General features: G+C 35.3%; 1 protein-coding gene across 1 annotated transcript in view; it reads right to left on the reverse strand.

Moving 5' to 3' along the window:
- Window positions 1-17006, reverse strand: part of LOC143272741 (anoctamin-3-like) — a 176892-nt gene that overhangs the window by 81855 nt on the left and 78031 nt on the right. The gene's annotated exons all lie outside the window — the stretch shown is intronic.

A 17006-nucleotide genomic window follows, 5' to 3' on the forward strand; every position in this document is an offset into this window, starting at 1 on the left:
GATGCAGCTGTCAAAACTTTCTTATTTGTCAGTATGTCTGTGTGAAAGTAGGAAGATGTGAGTGCAGGTACCCACAGAGGCCAGAAGAGGTTCTCTGAGCCCCAGGAAATGGAGTTACCAGAGACTGTAAACCACTTGATTCTTGGAAAGGAACTGTGGTTTTTTTGCAGGAACAAGGTGTAATTTTAATGACTGGGCCTAAGGGATGGAGAATTCTAATTGGCTGGCACAGAGTATAGTAAGAGAGCAGTTAAGGAACAGTGCTGGAGTAAAACAAGAGGAAGCATCAATATTTATGTCATCATTCAGCCACAGATTTTTTTTTTCAGATTTCATGTGAAGGGGCCAGGGAATTCCTTGAAAAAGTCTCATTGCTCTTAGTATGATATTTCCCAGAAGTAGGGGACACCACGATTTTGTATACTTATATTTTCTCTATTGTGCCATCAGATCACTAGAGGGACATGATAACCATGTCCCACTGCACTTTTCAGTAGCTGAAACAGTTTTATGGATACATACACCCATACATACACACACATTTATATAACTGGATATATATCTGTCATTTATTTATTTCCCACCAAATGATGATGTAGATTTATTTTACTAAATTATTGCTTGCTCTGTTCCACAGTGATGCCTTCAATACACTTGTTTTTACATTCTTCTTAATTTCTCTAATTTAATTAATACACATTTCTAGCAGAACATTAAATTTAAACCATGTCTATTTTTTAAAATGAGCTTTTTAACCACACCCTTGAAGCCCACACTAGTGGCTCTATGTGACCTCAAGCTACAGTGTTTTACAGGTCCCTTCTTTTAGTAATGCACTCCTTTAACAAATTCATTCCTGTTGTGAGTCAGCTCTGCCTGTGCAAGGGGTTTGGATAACTGCAATGAAAAATGCTCCATGGTGCTGCTCCTTTAAGAGAATAATTTAGTCAAGGAGGAAGAAAGGAGAACATGTTATAATTTGGTGAGATGTGTTCCACTGTGAGGGGGAGAAAGAGAGTTCACGTGCTATGACAGCAAGGATGAAATGACTGTCTTAGAAAACTTTGTTCAGAAGTGACAAGTGACTTGAGTCCTAGAGAAGTGATGAGAACAGCAGGGAGAGCAGAGCATGTGTGAGCATTCCTAGACTGAGATGACTCCATGTGTAAAGTACCGGGAACAAGTCAGGATAGGACTCCTCAAGGCCTGTGCACAGGGTGGTTGTGATAGGAGCAATTTACATCTGAAAGGACTTGGAAAGAATAGAAAGCATAATTCTTCACTCTAGCATTTAAGAGCTATTCCTTAAAGCACCTTTTTGTTTGTTTTTGTCTCCAATAAACTAAAAGCCTTTTGAGGCTATCAACTCCATTATACACAGTTTATATCCATTATACCTCATTTATCCCTGCCATGTACACACACACACACACACACACACACACACACACACACACACACACACACCAAATAACCATTTAACTTGAGATTTTTCACCCCAAATTCTATGAAATATTTAGATTTATAGATTTCTAAGTGTAAACTTATATATGGTTTTCTTACTGCTATCAACAAAAACAAGGAAGGTCCCATATCCCAATTATTATTGCTGATCTCTATCACACAAATGATCTTAATTTTGTTTTCTAACCTCTTTTAAACTCCTTATTTCTGTATCATAAAGTAATCAGCATAATGCTATTTTTAATAATGTCACCTCTGTTTGTATATGTCTGAGCAGTGTCTACCTTTTAATGTTACAAAATTCTATGTTCACCCCATACATCTGTTCTTGGTCAAAGCACTCCCATCTTCCACTTGGATTATTGCAAGGTCATCCCACCTCCACTTGCAGGGGCAGAGCCACCTTATGAACATATACCTCTTCAAAATTGTTAGACTCAGATGAACATCTCAGTCCCACCACAGACCCCTCAAGTGCCATGCCTGAGTGACTCTTCTGCTCTCATCTTGGGGCGGGGTTGGTGCGTCAATGCTCATTCTCTGTGTTCTCTTTGCACAGACCAATGTAGAGGACATTCAAGGCCTCATCGAGGCTCTTCTACTGCTTTGATGCCAGTCACTCCATTTCTCCCCCGTATTGACCTCTCACCTTCCACTCCTCATGCACAACATCCACCTTTTGATAAGCTGCTTCTGCAGGGTGGTGGCCTTTCTACATCCCTGCATTGACTTAACAACCTGTAAACATGCTCATGCAGTGGCTTGCCTGTTTTTCTTAATTTTTCATTGTGCTTAGAGCGTTGCAAGTGAAAGGACTTTGCATGTTCTTTTTTATCAATGGATTGCCAGGTGCAATCCGGCAGATAGTGGGCTGGAGCTGCTAAAAGCAGATGCAGGATAACGGCTCTCAAATATGGTACCCAAAGCAACAGCTTCAGCATCACCTGGACACCTGTTAAAGCTGCATATTTTGGGGCCTCAGTGGAACCTAATGCTATAAGAAGCTGTCATTTTTTTAAAAAAAACAATTCCTACAGGTAATTTTGATATTCACAAGTTCACCAACCTCTGTTACAAGGTATCTATTTAGAAAAAGAGGCATGAATATTTTAAAGCTTGCTGTAGCCCAAATTTCTTAGAATGTGAGAAGTGAGTCTGAAATATCATCAAATGTAATCTCACTTCTTCTTCTTCCTTTTTTTGAGGAAGAAATGCCAAAGGAAAAAAATTATATTTGAATCTGAAATTAGTGATATTTCTGTTTTTAGGAAAGTGAAACATTTCTTATGCATATCAGCTTTAATTATGCAACTTACATTTTTCTCTGAAAAATATCCTCAAATATAAAGCTATTTTTCTACTTTTAGCTGATGTTAAATTAGTTAAGATGAGGAATGAGAATTAAAAAAACCTGCATTTCTTATTTTTTCAGGGTGATTCAAACAAGGAATTGAGTTATTAGACCTGTTGTCTCCTAGATATATTCTTCCTATAATAATTTTATTTACTTTGTTTAAAGAGAAATCAGTGTATTTTCACACTTACAATTTTCTATAAGATATGTGTATTTCACTGAGCATTACTAAAGGATAGGACTACAGAAAAGAGCGCAAGGTAATTATTGATAATAAGGAATGGACCACAAATTCCTAAGTTATATGATTTGTATTCTCTAAACACATGTAATAAAACACAAAAGAACAATAATACTAAACAAGTATAAATAGTTCCCAGATAGAAAATAAAAGTGTGGACAAGAGAAAAGCAAAATATATTTTGAATTTGCACAATATAACAGACATTAGACTAAGTACTATATTAAAAGTACTTTATTCTTTTCTCCTTTTATTTTTATTTATTCAATATAAAAGAGTTTCTACTTTATCTGATGAAGAACCAAAGCCAAATGGTTTCAGCATAACATGATGGGGCACAGACTATGTTTTTCTGTTGTGTTCTTAATGTTGTGAATCCATTTATGATGTGAATTCTAAATATTCCCTTTGCAGAATTAGTTTACAACAAATACATTTGCATATCCTTTTCCTGGCCACTGATTGTTATGGTAAATATCACACAAGGAATCTTTTAAACACCTGTTTTCACTGAAAAATGACCACTTCCTTCCTTACCAGTGACTACTTATTTTAAGTAATCTGACTCCATTATACACAGTTTATATCCATTATACCTTGCAGATAGAGAGACTCTGAGTGCAGATAGAGACTTTGACTTCCTGATTTCCAGATGGGGTTATTTCATATTTTTAAAGGAAGAAATGAAAACTAACACTGGGGAAAAGGGTAAGTACTTTAAAAATATTTTAAAAGCATGGAAACTAAAGACAGCAGATGGAAAACATGCCACTTACTAGCTAGCCTGCTTGAGAAATTCATAGTCAGGTCATATGTTTAGTTCAAGGTTTAATGCTCAGTTTTCTTTCCTTAAGCATTTCTTCTCAGACTTTGTACTTTGATATTAATCAATAAGTCATGTATGAAACTATGCCTTAAGAATGACCCGAAAATACCTATCTTTAAAAATATTATGCTTTACATAATTCCAAATCTATGCCTACATCAGGTAGAATTTGTGAACAGCTTTTCCATTAAAAACAATAATCATACATTTAAGCACAACCACAACTTCACAGAGAGATGATACTTGTTTGGCATGCAAGATAAAGACTGGTGGTCGTCAAATACACATTTAGATCACACTATTACATTTTAACAGATACATTTCAAGCATCATAAAAATTTAAAACTTCTCCATTCTCAATTTGAAAATCAATATCTGCTATTCTTAATTGGCTTCCCCATGCACGCTTAAGCAAACAGAAAAGCAGCACAAAATTCCTAGATCGAGTCACTTTTAAACATACCACAGTCAGAATTCTGGGTTCAGCTGCATCTGGAACCCTTCACTGCTGACAACCGTCTCAAATGACAGTCTTCTTCTTTAAAGCACTCTTCAGCATGACAGCTGAAAGTTCTGCCTTCCACCGCCTGCTTGATCCATTAGCTGGAGTCTTACATCGTGAATGCGGCACAAAGCATTTGACTGGAGGGTTTTCAGGCAACTCTTTAAATGCCTGGATATGCATAATGACTTTAGAAGAAGAGACAATGCATCCCTTTATAAGAACTTCTGCATTGCTTTCTATTAATTTATTTTAGGGGGTGGCTGAAGTGCAGTACGGGGTTGCCTCGTGTGTCATTGGTTAATAGTGTCGACGTATGATTCATCTAAGTGACATTTAATCCTATAATGCCAGTGACATTTTGATGATTTTACTGTCAATTTTAAATAATCCATTACATATGGTATTTGAATGAGCTGAATAGATTGACACAAAATGTGGGAGGTATTTTTAGTTTAAATAATAGAGGTCTGGCAGGGTGACCTTCTTTATTGGTGAGCCTAGTTATATTTTTTGGTAGCTTAATGGAATTTAAAAGTACTTCCTTTTGTTTTTAAGCACTTGTAGGAAAATTCCTTGTCCTTTTATTCAATTGAGAAAAGTACATGCTGGGCAGTGGTGGTGCACACTTCTGATCCCAGCACTCGGGAGGCAGAGACAGGAGCATCTCTGTGAGTTCAAGGCCATCCTGGTTTACATAGTTAGTTTTAGGTTATCTAGGGCTACACAGAGAAACCCTATCTCAAAAAAAAAAAAAACCCACAAAATACAATAGAAACTTTATGGTTTCTGAAAAATCCAGCACTGTGAAATGTCCCATTACATTGTATTGGCTCCAGTTTGATGTACTATAGTACAAGTGTAAAAGAATTAACTGTTACCCAAACACAAACAAAATTCACCAATTTTGTCCCATTGATTAGAATTTATTTGATGAGATTTAATGGAAGGTTGCATTTATTTTTGTCAAAAATCGTCTTTGGGCCAGCTTAGAGTTAGAACTGATAAGACATAGAATCCAAGAAACAACAGTTATTGGATATGGCCTTAAATTGATCATCATGTTTACAAATTAATCTTCTTGCAGGTTGGTGAAATAGCAAATTTGATTTTATTTGAGTCTGTTTAGCAACAAATAATAGATAACTGAAATCAATGTCAGTGAAGTTTCTACAGACAAATTATTGTAGCTGTCATTTCATAGTTAAAGTTCCCTTTAAATCAGGCTTAGGCAGAAGATCCACCATATGAACTCTGCTGCACTTGTGGAAAAAACAAACAAACAAACAAACAAACAAACAAACAAACAACAAATGAGTGATATGTCCCTGGGAAGAAATTGATGCCTGATACTGTACATCTTAGTCAGAAACCTATGGCTGTGAAGTCATGAGCTTTAGTGGAAAATCTACTATTGCTGTTTTGCTAAATAGGCAAATAGTCAAATTGTTTTCATCTCTATACACACGAACTAGTGTGGGTCTCAGCTCTCAGCAAATATATATATATATATATATATATATATATATATATATATATATATATATATATATAAAATAAAATTTGCAGTGGATGGAGATTAACACAGACTCAGGGAGTGGTCAAAGTGACTGTTGGTTGCCCATTACTGGGGAAGTGATGGAAGAGGGAGTGGAAAGACTTTCAGATCCTGATGTGGTGATATTTTATTTGTATGTTAATGAATAAAGTTAGCCTGGAGATCAGAGGAAATAGCAAGCCTTTTTAAGTAAACATGAAAGTCAGGCAGAGGTAGCACATGCCCTTAATCCAATCACTTGGCAGGCAGGGTCTCTGTGTGTTCAAGGCCACACTAGGGAACAGAGCCAAGTGTTGTGACACACGCCTTTAATCCTAGTACCAACCATAGAGACCTGGAGGTCTGTACAGATAGGCAGTGACAAGGAAGTGAGGTGGCCGGGCTGAGAGCCAAGGAGAGGGCAGAACAGTAAGGCAATAAAAGCCTGGGTAGACAGGAAGTTGTGGCATTTGGAAGCTGCACAGGTAAGGTGTCTGGTGGCTATTCCTATTTCCCTGATCTCTAAGGTGTTCATCCCTATATTTGGCTCTGTGCTTTTTATTTAATTTGACTGCTTAGAAATTCGTCTACAGTCAGAGGATTGGGAAAATCAGTATGGACATTTTTTGGGCATTTGACTTGGCTATTAGTCATGAACATACAGCAGCTATGGATCCCAGTATAAGACCTGCACAGTTCTGGACCCCTCAAACATTCTGTTACGGATCGAGAAGCTCAATCTCAATAGCCCCACCCCTCTCTGAGGAGCTGTTGTGAGTCCTGGCCTGCAGTAGAGGAATGTTATTTCTTTGCTCTGGGGTAGCCACTGCTGTGTCACCTATGGTCTAGTCAATAATCTCCTCCTCCTCCTCATGCTTTATACAAACACCTGAAATAAAAAACTGTGGGGAAAAAAGAGAAAGAAAAGGAAAAAAAGGAAGACATGAAAGTAGTTGGAAAATAGAAGGTAGTCAGTGGAAGTCTGCGTACCAGGGGAAGGTACAAAAACATTCCTCCCAAACTTACTGGATGAAGAGTTTGATATCCCTGTCACCTTTCCAGTGTTGTAGACTGGAAACAAGTCTCACAGAAGCAGATTTTTTTTAAACACCTAGATCCATTACTCCAATTATTTATTAGCTGAGTAAGATTTCTAATTGACAACAGAAATATGATAACACACATGGCTTGAATAGAAAGTTACATACAGTAATCTTTAGGTCATTTAATTTTGTCAGGAATAAAAGGGAAAAGTGAATATTTTTACATTATTGGCTTCATGCTTCATGTGTTTGTTTTAGAGCTATATGTTTATTATAGGATCATAATGGCAATCAATTTCTATAATCACTAAGTGCTTGCGGGGCTTTGATTGAATGCATTATTATTTTTAATGATGTCATTAACTTTGAGTGTTCAAGTGTCTCCCCATTTAAAGTGAAAGAAACATCTTAAACATGATTATTGGGGCAAACATCTAATTATATTTTGAAGATAAGTTCATAGACCTCAAAGTGCAAGCTTATTTGAATGCATTTACTTGTTACTTTAAACTCCCTATCATCATCAACTCATTTCCCAGAAAATTTGGCTCAATAAACACATCTCCTAACCGTGAAGAAAACTGGCAGATTTTGGTGTGTAGTAAGCACTGATTTTGTCATGCTTTAAGCTCTTTTCTAATTTAATTAAATTCATTGACCATCTTTGCATTTCTGACATTACCAGTACTACTAATAAATTTAAATGACAATATTAAATTGCCTTGCAGATATTTTTACTCTCACATTTATATTTTATATATTTGAATATTAAGAATATAGCCATTGATCCGACATGTGTATTCTAGCATATCAGCTTATTACTAAATCTTAAGCTCATTTCTGTCACTCAAACATAATTTTAACAGTACTGTGTGTTTAATATCTAAACTATCAACTTTTTTTTTCAGGGTCAAAGGCTATCTTCTATTCCACTATTTTTAAAAAAATATTACTATTTTCCTTTAATGTATTCATTTTTAGTTCATTAACTATTTAGCTTTTCAGTGATTCATTTCATTTTAAGTTGTGAGAGGAAGATGTCTAAAAACATTTAACCCCTTCCCAGTTGTTGTTAACATATTACAACATGCTCTGAAAGTTAAAAATTTTGTTGCTGATTTGGAATGTTCCTTTTATTTTATATATGCATACAAAGATATGACAGAGAGAGTGAGAGCGAGAGCGAGAGCGAGAGAGAGAGAGAAAGAGAGAGAGAGAGAGAGAGCGAGAACAAGCCACACATTGCTATCCATGCAAATGTAGAGAGAATGCAAAATACTTTATAGTAAATCTGGAAAAATCTACTCTAGCAATTAGTTACTGTAGAATAAGCCTTCACTTCTTATTAGAGAAGGTTCCAAGATTAATGAAATTAAATTGTCCAAAACAGATTCCTTCTCAGTATTAAATGCGATTTCTGAAAGATTAAATGAAGTTTATGATATTAGGTATCTGTTATGTTGCTGGAAAGGGGGTTTATTAACATAAGTCAAGAAGTGAAGTTTAATATCCTCGGCAAAAAAAATCAATGATTTCATGCTTATTCCATATACAATATAAAAATTATGTGCTAAGAATACTATTTATCACAGTAATATCATTAAATATAAAGGAAAGTTACTTCAAAGGTAAAATTGAGGAAATTTTAAGTGTATCTTTTAGAACGTGACTGATAATGTAAACAGAATCTACCCTATTAGTAAGTCATTCCTCAGTATTAGAGGGGGAGAGCTCTATCTCTGCTAGGGCTGTCCTATTAACACATGCTCAAATTTCTTTATAAAAGTGGTGATTTTTAAAAGTGAGAGTTTTCATGTAGCTTAAGAATATTTCCCACACGCTTGCCAACCTACTTATAGCATTGAACAGAATATAAATGCCAGAAAAGTTGTTATGCTATAGCATATAGGGAACATAGTAACCAGAAAAGAATCTTGCAATTGGAAAGATGGCTCAGAGGTTAAGAACACTTGCCTCTCCAGGATTGAACCTGGTTTAGTTGGTTCCCAGCATCCATTTGGTGGCTATAATCACCTGTACCTCCAGTTTCAGATGATCCAATGCCATCTTTTGGCCTCTGTGGGCAACCATCTCACATATGGTACACATAGAGATATGAAAGCTAATACTAATACTCATAAAAATAAAAAAGTCTATTAAAAAGGAAAGATACCATTCATATGTTCATTGAAGTTGTAATTTTCTTTACTGAAATTCCTTATTTGTGAATCTTTGAATTCATGGCATTGCAAACCATTTGTATACAAGGATTTCTATATTTTATGTCAACCATAATGCTGTCAATTAAAGCATATACATAGCCAAGGAAGATAGAGCAAGCCTGTGCTTATAGATACCTTGGAAACTTATCCAGAAAAATAAAAATTTAAGGCCTGCCTAGAATACAGGTGTGTTGAAAACTAGCTTGGCAAGTTAGTGAGATTATGTCTCAAGATAAACATGGAAATGAGGATTAGGCATATATAGTCTAATAGTAGAAAGCTTCCATAGCAAAAGACAAGGATTAATCTTTTCTATTAATATATAATTAAGTAAATAAGAATGAAAGAAAGAACAAGAGAAAGAAAAAAGAAGGAAGGAAGACAGAAGCCACATGCAGCCAAGCGGTTACTCATCTTGTAATCTAAATCATGCATTGATACAATTCTGGAAAAACTGCAGTGTCAATAATAACACATAGCATTGTATAGTAGTAAGTTCAGAAAATTAAGACCTGTACACAATTTATAGACTGAGAGTCATTTATGAAAATGAAGTTTTTAGCAATGACCACATGAAAGGCACAGTATCAAAATCTACAGAAGCTCTATCTTTCTTACCTCCTTGATAAAATGATCAGTGTCTCCACTCTTACAGAAAATTACCCATATCATAAGTTGAGTAAATGAACACCATCTGCCCATGGCACTTGATCTAGTCAAACTGAATGGCCGTGTGATGCAATTTTAATGAACTGCTAAAATATTCATGTCAAGAGTTTCCTGTCTATAACCCCTCTTCTGCCTGATTTGATATTCAACATCCTTTCAAAGGAGAAGTCATATTTAGGGAAATATATTCATAGTTCCAGAATCATAGTTGGCAATTTCACCAGTCAACCTCTGCATCCCGAGTGTCAGACTTAAGAACAAGCACATGCCAGGAAGCCATGGCCTCTACTACATGTACTTGATTCTTCTAACCAAGCCTAACTTCAGATGTTCTCTGACTATTGTCCTCTCATAGAAGCCTTGGCGGCTGAACAAGGCATGGCTATTTGAAGGAAAGAAGAAATCTTGCTGTATAGGACCATACTGTCAAAAGTTTATAGTATTTGTTACACTGATAAACCAGGAAAAGAAAATCTTTTAGCAAACATTTGTAAAAGCAGTCCATCTCATTTTCTCTAGGATTCCACTTCTAATCGGTCAAGTTAATTCCTTCCATTTGCCTATTTATGAGAATGTTTTTGTTTGTCCTATGAGATTGTTTCCTAAAGTTTCTCAGCCATACAAGTGTGGTAAAGAAAATAAACTTTCATTAATATATTTTCCTTGCTAATCTTAATTTTTTGACCATTGCTAATAATATAAATGTATATTTCAATTAGTGAAAATATTGGATTTTTTCCTTAATGTAATTAAGATTTAAATTTATCATTATTACTACTATTATTGCATGTGCAAAGAGTGTTGTGTGTGTGTGTATGTGGTATGTGGTGTGTTTGTACCTTCAGAGGCTAGAAAGGGGCATTGGATCACCTGAAGCTGGAGTTACAGGTGGTTATTAGTTTCTCAGTGTGTGTGCTGTAGAGAAACCATGGTCCTCTGCAAAAGCAACAATACCAGAAACTGCTCAGTTCACGAACCTGAGACTAAACATATCATGGGCCTAAGGGAAAACCTATTGCTATTACTCTGCTAAAGAAGCATAGCAATACAATGACTCCTAATGGCATATTGTACATCCATAGATCATGTCTAAGTCAGCCCTCATCAAGGAAGCTTCTTCCTGCAATAGATGGGAATGAACACAGAGACCCACAACTGGATAGTGTGTGGAGTGAAGCACTTAGTCCCAAATGAGGTATCTTCATCAAGCCCCTCCCCTCAAGAATCTTGGATCTATGAGAAGGAGGAGTTATAAGGCAAAAAGTTGTAAGAGCTGGAGGAGATGGATTACTCCAAGGAAACAATGTCTTCCAGATGCAATAGAACTGACACACATGTGAACTCACAAAGTCTGTGATAGTACACACAAGGTTAGCACAGGTTCAAGTCAGAGGAGGTCCCGACACTAAGAGCAGTACATGTAAAATCCGACCCCTAACCAAGAAGCAATTTGTAATTAATTCATGCTGTAAAGAGCAAAAAAATATGATGTTCTTCAATGGAGTGTCACAGTATATATTAACAACTCCCCAAGGCAGGCCCCATTCCCAGGATTAGTTTGCCAATGCAAAATCTACTCCTTGAATTTTGTTTGTTTGTTTGATGGGCTTTTTGTTTTGTTTTGCCTTTTTGGCATTTTGTTTTGTTTTTTGCTTGTTTGTTTTGATTTAAATTTTTGTGTTTTTCTGTTTTAGAAAAAAAGAGGGAACATAAAGTTATGTAAGTAGGGAGGTTGAAAGTATTTCAGAAGAGTTTGGAAAGAGGAAAATTTTATCAAAATATATTACACGAAAAATTTTTAAATAATGCAAAGGAGTAGAAAGCACTCTTACTGCTGAACCATCTCTCTGGCCCAACACTTTTACAAATAAAATATTGAAAAGATGAACCATTTCATAGAGTTTAAGCATTTTCCTAAAATATAAAGTGATCTACATTAAACTATTTGAAATACACCTAGGCTCCAAGAATTTAGGAGAATATTTAGTGTTTTGTGGAAATCAGTGACATTTTTTTAATCTTCCCAGTATCTGAAGAATTAATTCTATGTTTATCACTGTTATAAGTCACCATTTTCTCCTTTAATACTTGAAGCTATCTCTAATATCTATTGATGAGAAAAATTCACTCTCAAATATTTTTCATGGTTATGTACATAAGCCATTCCCACTTGTGAGTTCTTTTAATGTCAGCTGAATTTCCTCATTTTTAGTGTTTCTAAACCGCTGAGTTTCTGACATCTTTATTTCAATGAGGACAACTATAATCATTAGTCTCTGGTATAGGTGGTCTTTCTTCTTTTCAAGGCTATCTCTGGTATGTAGACCTGACAGAGGCAGAATCCCAAGAGATAGAACAGAAATTCAAGATTTATTTGAACCCAAATCTTAGTGGTAGTATCAAATGACTTCTGTTAAAGTCTTAGGATCAAAGAAAGCCTTAAAATCAATTCAATAGACTTTACCTTTTGATAGGGGTGTCTTTAAAATCTCAACAAAATTAGAGGGTACAGTGATTACATTTCTATCTCCCACACATCATTGATATGTTAAATATGAATTTTGTTTTAAGACCTAATACTAGCGGAATTCAGATTCAGACTTTACTTGATATCTCTGGTTTCCAGAGCCCTTTGGCTTTCTCCACGGATTGTATCTCAACACTTGGACAATAGAAGCTTTCTAGTGATTTCCATCTTTCTCTGTTCTAGAGTACCAGACTTGAACAGTGTCTTCCGAATAGGTCCTATTATGCTGTCATTATCACTTCATCACATCAGAAGTCAATATTGTAAAAAGTTTTAATCTCCAAAAGGAGTTTAAAATTCAATTTCTTGTTCTGAAGATGGATCCTCACACCAAGAGTTATTTATAAGTATACTTAATTTTTATTAAATATATTAGCTACATTTCTATTGTTTCTATTGTTATAAAACACCAGCAGCAAGGCAGGCAGAGCCTTGGAGCAGCAACTGAGAGCTCATATCGCCTGAAACACACACAGGAAGCAGAGGAACTAACTTGAAATGACATGAGTCTTTTGAAACTGCAAAACCTGTCAGCAGTGACACATCTCCTCCAAAAAGGCCACACATCTCAATCTTTCCCAACAGTTCCATCAACTGGGGATTTAGTAAGTATTCAAGCCAAGGCTACAAGTGCTTTGATGTTCAAATGACCATGTTAAACTAGCAAAAGCAATGATGAAAACAAAATATTTACCGTTTGGACTCAAGACCACTCTAGAAATGTTATACAATGGTTATAAAAGCAAATACAAATAAAATTTCAAACAGATTGAAATTCACCTATAAAATGACCAAGCCACTAGTCAGATATATTTCTAAAATTCTTGGTTAGTTTTTACAAAACGGTGAAAAACTCAACACAGCTGTGTTATAATATAGTAGCACTTTAGAGAATTTAGAATAATTTTTTCTGATCCTAGTTCATGGTTGATGGTTAATTTGGTGTAGAACTCTATTTTTTTTTATTATCCAATGCCACTATATAGTTTGCATTAGGCATGAGTCACCCTTTCAAATTAATGCTCCTTCCTGCTGACTCATTATAAATGTGTTTGCTGCTATCTGAAATTCTCCCTTTGCACTTCACTTATTATGTATAATATGCATAGTGCAAACTGAAACCAGAACAACTCTCCAAAGTTTATCATGATGTGAGGCAGAGGTTTTTATATTAAAACCTGTATATGTTTCTATCTTACATATATATGTATATGAATATATTAACTTGTGGTACTTTAAGTCACAAATGAAGACTAACAATTTTATAAAATGCAACTTGAAATCTATGTCCATATATATGTATACATACATATATACAAAGTAACTTTCTCCCTCCTACCCTCCCTCCCTCCCTCCCTCCCTCCCTCCCTCCCTCCCTCCCTCCCTCCCTCCTTTATTTATTTATTTATTTATTTATTTATTTATTTATTTATTTATTTATTTATTTATTTTTCTCTTTCCTTCCTTCTTTATTTCCTTGCCTTATAGTGTTGCAATTTGGGCTTAACTAACCTGGTGCTTACTGTGTAGAATAGGCTGACCTCAATCTTGCAACAATTTTCCTACCTCAGCCTCCAGAATCCTCAGATTGCAGATATGAGACATCATACATAGTTTACATATATAAGTTATCATTTAGGAGTAAGATGAGAAGAAAGACAGCAGATTTGTAAGATACAGCGCCCAGATAATAGTGCAAATAATGCAAATCTAGGTAACTTGATTACTTTTTGAATCTCCTATATAATATCTTTTAGGCAGATTATTATACCTTGAAAAATCTTCAGCATTATTTTTCTTTTATGCAATTGAAATCTTCTATGAAATAGAATTTGTGTTTAATTCTCACATATGAAATGGATAAAAGTGGACATCCTTTGATAGCTCGAGGTGTGAGTCACCCAGACAGCTGTGGGTGGTTTTCATAGGAGAGTTAGAGTTGGAGGTGGGCAGTCACACAAATTCAGTAGTACATTTGAATAATATTTCTTTTACTGAACTACTTATTTTATTTCTTTCATTGAACTTATTCTATTTTCTTGTTGGATACTCAAAGAAATTTACTCAAGTTTTCCTAATTATTTTAACTGTAACATTCTAAGGTTCAAGCCTAATAAAAAATGGTACTTGGGGCATGACTCTTGTGAGCAAATTAGATGATGATTTAACTATTAGCCATGCAGTAAATCATAGAGTGGTAGACTATACAGATTGGATTTTTGCTGTGGATATTGTTCTATATAAATAAAATACTGATGGCCAGTGACCAGGCAGGAAGTAGGTTGCCAGGCAGGAAGTAGGTGGGACAAGGAGAGAGGAGAATTCTGGGAAGCGGAAGGCTGAGGGGAGAGACACTGCAGCCACCGCCAGGACAAGCAGCATGGTCTTGACTCTGGTAAGCCACCAGCCACGTGGCAAGGAATAGATTTATAAAAATGGGTTAATTTAAGATAAAAGAACAGTTAGCAAGAAGCCTGTCACGGCCATACAGTTTATAAGTGATATAAGCGTCTGAGTGATTATTTTATAAGTGGATTGTGGGACGGCGGGGCTTGGTGGAGTCTGGAGAGAAGCCCTCCAGCAACAGATTTTTATGTCATTTTCTAATTATTCAATGTATACTGTTTGTCTTTCAGTAGATAGCAAAAGCTTATTGAGGAACACTAGATTTCTCTTGTAGCTCTTGTCAGTTCACTTCAAATAATATTTATCTGATACAAGGAAGTACATGAGCCACACAGTGAAGAAACCATGATTGGTCAACCGATTTAAAAAATGTTTAAAAAAAAACATAGAAATAATAAATGAACAATTTTTGCAAAAGTAATTAACCTGGAATATATTAAAGTTTGGACTCATTCCTGACAGTGTGGCTATATTTAAATTCGGCTAGATTTCTTTATAAGTGTCTTAGTAGTAGTAGTGACTAATAAAGAGAAAATTAATCTAGTTTAAACAAACTAAGCATCACAGAGAGAATTATGTTCAAGAACATAAATAGTACCTATGCAGGAGCTATTGAAATTTAAGCAATTTCTTGGACTAAATTAAATATTCAGACTATTTCCTTCCCTTCCCTTTCCCTCTCCCTCCATCTTTCCTCCTTTCCTTCATTCCTCCCCATCTCTTTATAGAAGACACCCCACTTTAACAGGAAAAGGGGCGGGTAAACTTGTTCTGAGATAGTATTTATCTTAGCATCTAGGAGGAAATGTAAGTCAGTTGTAGTCACTGTCATGAAAATAATCACCAGCAATTTGGTTCTGGACTGTCTCATTCAGTTGCCCTGGAAAATCTGCAAAAGCATTGAATTTGAAGAATGGTGAAAACAGTGAACTAAAGAGGCTTAAAACTGAATTATATTTCATTATTTTATTTGTTGGTAAAATATGATTTCAATGCTACAATCTCAACCTCGGAGTTGCTATAAAATTCTGGTATGTACTCAGGCTTTGCTATGCCCTAGATACTTTCACAAAGTCATTTCATGTTTTATGTCAAGCAGACAGTATGTTCAAAATTACAGATAAGGATAACAAAGTCATTGTGTGTAATTAATATGTCCATGTCACTATATCTAATAATAAGTGGAATTCGAAGTCAAATCATTTAAATTATATAGTATAAAACTATGTTAATATGTTAACTTTGAGGAGAAAAACATAAAAGTGAAGGACTAATTCCAAAAAAGAATTATTAACAAATAACTTCATGGCTTATATTTGGTGTTTAAATAATTATGTCTGACAGGTACAGTGCCACAATTTGATAGGAGACACATGCAGTATTCTATGGCTCTGTAGGGTAACTGCAGTTAATAATAATGTATTATATATGCCAGAATAATTATAAGAAAGAATTTTGAATGCTCTCCCAATAAATAAATGGTAAATGTACACAGTGATATTCAAATCACTATGTTATTAAAATATATACAGGCATTGAAATATCGCCTTGTGTCCCATACACATAATTATGGACCTCAGAAGAGAGCATACTACTGCTGCATTTGTAAGCCAGTAGCATTCCAAATAATTATCCTTATACCCATATCTAAGTGTAGACTCTCATGCCTTACCAAAAATCTTTCTTTAGCATACAGAGACCACTACAAAAAGTCACAGCTGATCAAAGCATAGAGAACAACTGACTCTCGGATCCACAGTCCAGATAGATTTCTACCTAAGGCTCAGGGAATGTCATAGAAGAGGGTACAGCACAATGTAAAACTCAAGGACAAGGAAATATTCTGTAAGATTGTATCTTTGACTTGCCAGAATAAGACTTGAATGAAGAAATACTATTTGGCATGCCACTGTGAATGGAAGAAATCTCACAGGACCGTAACCCTAGATGAAGAGCTAGAGTCAATTAATGGCAATTGTGAGAGGGAATAATCAGTTTTCTCATAGCTGAGACCTCTGATTATCCAATACCAAGTGGTCAGCCTTAAAAACCTATACATATAAACAACACTAAATAGACTCAGAAAGTTGTGTTTATATTCTTACTCATTATATGTGTGTACATATCTCTGTGTGTTTAAGAATAACTGAAGAAAAGGAGGTCATGAATTAGAGAAGGAAATGAAGGGACATGGAGGAGGTTTAGGAATGGAGAG

This window comes from Peromyscus maniculatus, chromosome 4 (genome assembly GCF_049852395.1).
Source record: "Peromyscus maniculatus bairdii isolate BWxNUB_F1_BW_parent chromosome 4, HU_Pman_BW_mat_3.1, whole genome shotgun sequence".
NCBI lineage: Eukaryota > Metazoa > Chordata > Mammalia > Rodentia > Cricetidae > Peromyscus > Peromyscus maniculatus.